Below are 8,258 nucleotides of genomic sequence, written 5' to 3' on the forward strand. Positions count from 1 at the left end.
TTGTGATGGTTTTTTGCCCCTTTGTGATCTGTATCTAGTAGAGGAAAGAATACGTGGCACACTTCTCCCTGTTCTATACTAAAAGATTAACCTATCTGGCATTTAAAAGAACATCTTAATGTAGGTTCCAAGGGCTTTTGAGAATCAAGGTCTAATTCTGCTCTCAGCCATTCCATTGCAAGGACCCAATTCAATAAGCACATGCCTAAGTGCTTTGCTGTTTGGGGTCCTATAACCAGAGTATCTATTGACTTCAGAGCAGTTCCTCTGCTTTTAAACTGGAGTAACAGAGCAGAATGTGGCCCTGAAACTTTGGGCTCCTCTTCACCACTCTTGCTACTCCCACAACTCACTGGAAACAACCTGATTACATCTCAAAGCCTCAGCAATACCACTTCCAAAGAAATTACAGCTCATACGCTATGAAAGTGTCAAAATACTTCGATCTAACCCACATTATCAGTGGTAAAAAAAAAAAAAAATCTACTCACTTTTTTTGCAAGATACACATCTACGATTTTTGCATTTGCAACCGGCAGTACAGCCGCATGAGCCACCTTGAGGGATAAAGAGAAAGACGAGGTCATCAGCATTGTTCAACTAGAACACCTGGTCAGACACCAAAAGGAGAATTTTATCAACAATCCTTTTCAGGTTATACAAAGTTCCCAAGCTCCCATCCTACCCCATGGCTCAATTTTCATTGTTTTTTCCTGTTACCTGGATCTTTCCAAAAAAGAGAAAAAAGTTACTTGAAGAATCTTCTCACGCCCTGAAAAAAGTGTATTTTAAAACATACTTGGCCCACTTACAGGATATTTAAATATTGCCCACCTTGCTCAGGTAAGACCAGGCGGCATTCAAGTCAGAGAGTTTGGGTTCCAGGATCCATTCACAATGATTTCATAACCCAGAGGGGAAAGCCAGAGTCACTCCAAGGTGCCACAAGTGCTCCTGTTCATTTTGCAGGTACAGACTAGCAGACTGAAACCTACTCTGAAACCTCGAGACTCTCTCCCCTGCCCATGCTGATGGCATGCAAGGATGATGGCTGTTTCCCAGTGAGGGGAAAACAGAAGCCCTTTCCAGAAGGGCTTAATTTGTAAGGCAAGAGGTGCAGGGGCTCAAACATATTTTTTTTTACATCCACAACTGATGCAGCAAAGACCACAGGTGCTGGGCTATGCACTGCCAAGCCTAGAGGTGCTGGGGCTTAGCCCTAGCACAAATTAAGCTCTGGCCTCCCCGACTAGTCTAAGAACCCCCCATGGCAGCTTGGAGCAGGGTCTGTGCATCCCGCCAGCGGGGGGGGTCACTCACCGGTAACACAAGGACAGTCCTGGGGATCCATCGCTGGCGTGGCTCCTTCAGTAGCTGCTCAGTCAGAGGGAGACTCAGGGATCAGAGGAGAGTTTGGCTCACGAGCTGCGCCCGCTGCCTCCTATTTATCCTGGCGGAAGGGTGAAGGCGAGCGCAAAACCTCTGCGAGCCCTGCACACGACCCCCGAAACACCAAAGGGGGACGCAGTCTGCAAACCCCTCCCCCGAGTGCATTGCACGACGGTGCTGTAGCCACACAGACTGACCAGGGCGCTGTGTGCAACCCCCCCCCCCGTGCATTGCACGGTGCTGTGTGCAAACCTCCTCCCCCGCGTGCATTGCACGCCGCTTTGTCTGCAGAGACCGACCAGGGCGCTGTGTGCAAACCCCCTCCCCCCGTGCACTGCACGGTGCTGTGTCGACACAGACCGACCAGGGCGCTGTGTGCAAAACCCCGCCCCGTGCATTGCACGGTGCTGTGTCGGCACAGACCGACCAGGGCGCTGTGTGCAAAACCCCGCCCCGTGCATTGCACGGCGCTGTGTGCAAACCCCTCCCCCCTGTGCATTGCACGGCGCTGTGTCGGCACAGACCGACCAGGGCGCTGTGTGCCAACCCCCCCAGTGCATTGCACTGTCCCGCACCTCTCTCCCGGGGCACGCGGACCCCGCTGCACCCCCAGGCAGGGCTTCTCCTTTCAGGCTCAGCCCGTCCCAGCCAGGGCACGGAAGGAGGAGCCGCGATCGCTCCCCTCCCCAACCTGCTCGGGGGGCGGAAGCTGGGCCCCGAGCCCCAGCAGCGGGTCTCCGGGCCCGTGCGCAAACCCGGGGCTCGGCCGCCCAGCGTGACTCAGGGGCTCCCGGGCCCGTGCGCTGCCAGGGGCGTGCAGGGAGAGTCCCCAGGCCGGGCTGCGGGGAGCTGGGACAGCGCCCTGCCCCACGCCCCCCGGGGCTACCCGGGCACAGCGGGGCATTGCGCCCCCTGGGACACAGTCACTGGCCTGGCGGCCCCTTCTGGTTCCTTGGGCCGCCCTCTGCTCCCGAGCTAGGGGCTGCACCGTAGCCGGACATCGGCATAACTGCTGCAAAATCTGCCCCCTCTCTTCCCCCCCCCCCAAAGCTACACAGCAGGGCTTCTCCTAGCCCAGGGGCGGGCGTTTGAAGGGTGCTGATGGCAGAAGCTCTGCCAGCGGGAGAGTAGCCTCTTCTGGGAAGCCTTAGAGGAGGGACGTGCCCTAGTCTAGGACACTTGGTGGGTGGAGGGGCAGAGCGAGAGAAGAGTAGTCCCTTAAAAGCTGCTTTGGCCTCATCCTTTCCCAGTTAGGGCCTCTGTTCCCTTAAGAAGAACAGGAGGACTTGTGGCACCTTAGAGACTAACCAATTTATTTGAGCATAAACTTTCGTGAGCTACAGCTCACTTCATTGGATTGAGCTTATGCTCAAATATATTTGTTAGTCTCTAAGGTGCCACAAGTCCTCCTTTTCTTTTTGCGAATACAGACTAACACGGCTGCTACTCTGAAACCTATTCCTTAAGATATATGGAGTTGATCACAGTCATGGCAGCCGGTGCGGAATTGTAATAGGTCTCCCCGGAAGACAGCACCAGGAACATGGCTGAAACCCTCCCACTTCCCCCCCAGACAGAGGGCTAACAGGAGCCAGTGGCTGGAAGCTGAAGTGAGACACATTCAGATTGGAAAGAAGACACATTTGTCAGAACAGGAGTTAGCCACCATTGGAACAATTCGTTCCCAAGGGTCGGGGCGGATTCACCATTGCTAATAGCTTTTTAAAATCAAGATTGGATTTTTGGAGGTGAAATAGGTTCTGGTTCAAAGGGAATTATTTTGGGGCAGTTCTATGGCCTGTGTTACACACTAGGTCAGACTGCATGAGCACAGGGGTCGCTGCAGGTCTTGGAGGAGTCATTCTGAACACTGATGATCAGCTGTCAACCGCAGCTTTATCCTCCTCCTCCCCCCCCACTTCCTTCTTTTAGGCTCCCCTCCTGTTATACCAATAAAATAAAAACCAGCAGGATCTTATTAAAGAGGAAAAGGCAAAATGCCACATTTATTGTGAATACAGAAAGAATCATAGTAAGCAGTTAGTTATAGCTATAACATTCCATTCATTCATACACACACACACAGGTTCTGCAAGGTTGTTATCATAGTTACCAGCCTTAGAGTTGCTCATGCCAAGCCACTGGCCAGGTGGCCTGGACATGAGGAGGGAGCAGGGCCTTGTCAGATGCTCATCTGATGCTCCTGGAAGTTGCTTTGCGGAATCAGACCCCAAAGGTCTCACTTTCTAGAGTCCATTTTTATAGGAATTTCTTCCTATGCCAGTCCGTGGGAATTGCTTCATCATGCTGTTGCTGAATCAATCAGCAGATGGCACATTCCTGACGGCTCCGTGCTGCTAGATGTTATCTTGTTCTTTGGTTCTCCCATTCTTGAGGCTGTTGGGTGGATTCCAGTCTGCCCTCCGGGGGTCCTCTGGTTATTTCCACTTGACGCCTTCTTCAGCCGATGGACACTGGATTCTTAGGCTCGCACCTCCCTGATCATTCAGTTATTATCCACACACATCCTCTATCTCTATTTTAATCACAATTGTTAACAAAGCAAGATGAATACAACAAAAGGGCGGGGAGTCTCTGGGTGCTGTTTTTGTTGTTACAGGGTATTGCTTTGAGTCTCTCCATGTGTGAGTAGTTGTTGTTACAAAGAATTACTTTGAGAACTGACTCTGTCTTAGAATGTACTAACACAATTAGCAGCTTGCAAGTTTCACACGTAGAGGGAGAGAAACAGTACCAAAAACCAAGAGACTTCTTAATTAGTAATACCCTGGAATTTAAACTATGGGGAAACAAACTCATTCGTGATTTTAATACAGAACTTCTTTAATATGATCCAACACTCCCACCAACTCAGGCAGCATGAGGTGAGACCAAGCTCTCCCTGAGCCACCACCCCATCTTCAGTTTTCCCTGTTCATTTTCAGGGGACTCCACAAACAGGTCTGTTGCTGGGGCAAAAAGAGCCTGCACGGAAAGGCAAAGAAAACCCCAGAGAGTGGGAGAACCACGGAGGAAATTCTTCTACCTCAGTGGTACAGCAGTTGTGGGCAGGAAGGGAGGCAGCCAGAAGTTGTTCAGGAGGGGTGGAAAGGAGATCTGTATCCCTCTGCTCTGGGAAGTGAGGGGATGATCTAGCCTGGCACTGCCATTAGAAAGATGCTGGATTATGACAGGTCTCTGTGGCATATGAGTGGGAATCTGTTACAGCAGGGCACGCCAATATTGACACCTCATATCGTGCAGGGAGAGTCACCAGAAGCTTCAAGCAGGACCTGGTCATGTGCAGAAATATTAACTCAGTTTTAGCAAAGCCCTTTAGAAACAAAGAAAATCTGGCTTCTGTTACATCCATGCAACGCCCCTGCATCCCCCAGTGTTTGTATGGCAGAAGCACCTACGTACTATGGAGTTGGATGCGGATGATCGGACAGACAGACTTCAATGGGATCGCCGGGGTATAGATGAGGACAGGCTGTAACCCTGTGTTTACTGTATTACCCACAGAGTGATTACAATTAAGGGCATGCATTTAAGGCACTCTGAATAGGCCTAGGGTAAAGAAATATTGCATTGTAGCAACAGCAGTTCCTTTATCAAAACAGCCGAGTCTCAGTGGGTTTCCTCCAGCCCTGTTCCCCTCAGTGAGCCTTGTCACCGTTCAGAGCAACTGCACCTGCATTCCTCCTCTATACCCTCTCCAGGGCACCTACTCTAGGCTCCCCGTGGAGGCCCGTAGCTCACTCTCTCCGGACCAGGATTTTTCCAGGCTGTACAGTTCCCTGTCTACCCTATGATATCCCCAGCAAGCCAGGCTGCCTAGAGTCTGCATTTTGCAGTCTCCAAAGATGATGAGCAACTCTAATTTCTAGCAGTTATATGTTACCACACAGCTCTTTCTAGGCAAATAGATTTTTAAGTACTACAAGGAAACCATAAAAACCGATACAAGTTCCCGCACACATACGCTTGCTACAAGTGACTGGAGCATAGGAAGCCTACCTCCCAGGTGGAGCAGGGCCTAGCCTCGTGGTTGTGGCAGTAGCTCAGAGCAACGGCAAGTGTAGATCCAGGTACCTATCCTACAGTAAAGCCCGAGTCAAAGAACCAAGCGAAGAGTCAGAGGCAGGAAGCATCCGGGAGTGAAGAGCGGGAACAGGGCAAGTACAGCTATAGGTGTGATACACAATGAGCAGTCGCTATACTGCTACCACGGCTGGGCTCAGGTAGCAGGCTGCTGGCTCACCTGTCCAGTCAGGCAGCACAGCCATTTGTGAAAGGCTCATTGGGCCCAGCTGAGTTTGCTGGGTTGCCTAGCAACTAGGCTGGGCACCAGCTGTGCTCCTCACACTTACCAGAAGTCCTCCATCAGTCTGATGGGGTCTCAGTCAGCCAAAGCCGTGCAAGTCCCTGCTAGGGAGGATTGGGGCTTCCTTTGACAGAAGATCCTGCTGTTGGCTGGATGAGAAAGAAGGCCCTGATGAGGTGGGTGAGGTATTATCTTTTATTGGACCAACTTCTGTCAGTGAAAGACAATGTCAAGGTTCCTCCCCCACTCTGAACTCTAGGGTACAGATGTGGGGACCTGCATGAAAAACCTCCTAAGCTTATCTTTACCAGCTTAGGTCAAAACTTCCCCAAGGTACAAAATATTCCACCCTTTTGTCCTTGGATTGGCCGCTACCACCACCAAACAAATACTGGTTACTGGGGAAGAGCTGTTTGGACACGTCTTTCCCCCCCCAAAATACTTCCCAAAAACCTTGCACCCTACTTCCTGGACAAGGTTTGGTAAAAAGCCTCACCAATTTGCCTAGGTGACTACAGACCCAGACCCTTGGATCTTAAGAACAATGAACAATCCTCCCAACACTTGCACCCTCCCTTTCCTGGGAAATGTTGGATAAAAAGCCTCACCAATTTGCATAGGTGACCACAGACCCAAACCCCTGGATCTGAGAACAATGAAAAAGCATTCAGTTTTCTTACAAGAAGACTTTTAATAAAAATAGAAGTAATTAGAAATAAGAAATCCCCCCTGTAAAATCAGGATGGTAAATACCTTACAGGGTAATTAGATTCAAAACATAGAGAACCCCTCTAGGCAAAAACCTTAAGTTACAAAAAAGATACACAGACAGAAATAGTTATTCTATTCAGCACAATTCTTTTCTCAGCCATTTAAAGAAATCATAATCTAACACATACCTAGCTAGATTACTTACTAAAAGTTCTAAGGCTTCATTCCTGGTCTATCTCCGGCAAAGACAGAATATAGACAGACACACAAAACCTTTGTTTCTCTCCCTCCTCCCAGCTTTTGAAAGTATCTTGTCTCCTCATTGGTCATTTTGGTCAGGTGCCAGCGAGGTTACCTTTAGCTTCTTAACCCTTTACAGGTGAGAGGAGATTTCCTCTGGCCAGGAGGGATTTTAAAGGGGTTTACCCTTCCCTTTCTATTTATGACAGACAAGCTTTCAAGTTTACACAGAGCTCTTCTTCAGGTCTGGAAAACTAACTCAAAGTGTCACAAGGTTTGAACAGATGGTTTAGCACAAGCAGTTAACATATATTTCAAGGGACTGTTCAATAGGTGTTCACTTATGCTAACCAATCTATTCAAATCTTGTATTCAACAGTGACGCTTTGAGTTTCTTTCCCAGACCTGAAGAAGAGCTCTGTGTAAGCTCAAAAGCTTGTCTCTCTCACTGACAGAAGTTGGTCCAGTAAAAGATAATACCTCACCCACCTTGTCTCTCTAATATCCTGGGACCAACATGGCTACAACACTGAATGCAAAGAAGGCCCTGAGTCCGTTCAAAGTCAGGCTTTTCATCCAGAAGTCCTTTCGTTGTCTATTTGTCTCTGGATAATCCAGGTTGAACTACTACATTCGACTGTCTCCACTGGGGTCGCCTCTCTAGAGGTGTTACACCCTCAGTGAATTTGCCTAATTGCCCCACATTCTTAGTTCCTGCAGGAGCTGTGGTCACCCTCCCCCATGGAATTACATCCAGTCCCTGGCTCAGGATGATACATAAACTTTGTAACAGAGTAAGATCTCCCAAAGAGGTCAATTTCCTGTCACAAGCCTTACAACAGCTGGGTCCCAGTAAGAACAGCACTAAGCTTCAGAAAAGGTGGCCACAAAGCTTCAAAAATCCACAGATACTGGGGAAAAATGAACTCCTTGGGAGCCATCCCAATGAATGGACTTTCTGGATTAAAATGAGTGTCTTGTATTACCTGGAAATAAATTGCTCCAGCCAATTACATCCTTTGTCAGCATTCTGACAGATGAACAGGAAACCAGACCCTTACAGTTGTATTACTGAGTCCCTCGTGATTAGGGTTACCACCTGGCAGGGCCAGTATTTGACTGGTCTGGCCAGTTTTTTTATGGCATTGCCAGCTGGCAGAAAAATAATTTAATCTGCTGGGGTTTTTTTACCTGGGTCTAAAGATTTGCATTATTATCACAATATACTGGGATACCTGATGTTAAAAGTTTCTGTATCCAGCTAAAGATGCTACAGTGCTTCCACTTCTGCAGTTTAAGAAAATGATGTCATCAATCTTATCTATATGTGTTAGCTCTCTAGATACAATAAAAAGAAAAAAGAAAAGGAGTACTTGTGGCACCTTAGAGACTAACCAGTTTATTTGAGCATGAGCTTTCGTGAGCTACAGCTCACTTCATCGGATGCATAGCATATCGTGGAAACTGCAGAAGACATTATATACACACAGAGACCATGAAACAAAACTTCCTCCCACCCCACTGTCCTGCTGCTAACAGCTTATCTAAAGTGATCATCAAGGAGGGCCATTTCCAGCACAAATCCAGGTTT

The 8,258-nt window shown here is 48.7% G+C and overlaps 1 long non-coding RNA gene across 1 annotated transcript; it reads right to left on the reverse strand.

The window, feature by feature from the left end:
* Positions 1-3,459: 3,459 nt before the first annotated feature.
* Positions 3,460-8,258, reverse strand: LOC141996789 (uncharacterized). The gene is made up of 3 exons (XR_012641615.1): positions 6,633-8,258; positions 5,763-5,865; positions 3,460-4,682 (listed from the first exon to the last, which is right to left on the reverse strand). It is a non-coding gene; the product is annotated as an uncharacterized LOC141996789 (long non-coding RNA).

The sequence above is a fragment of the Natator depressus genome, chromosome 12 (genome assembly GCF_965152275.1).
Source record: "Natator depressus isolate rNatDep1 chromosome 12, rNatDep2.hap1, whole genome shotgun sequence".
Taxonomy (NCBI): Eukaryota; Metazoa; Chordata; order Testudines; family Cheloniidae; genus Natator; species Natator depressus.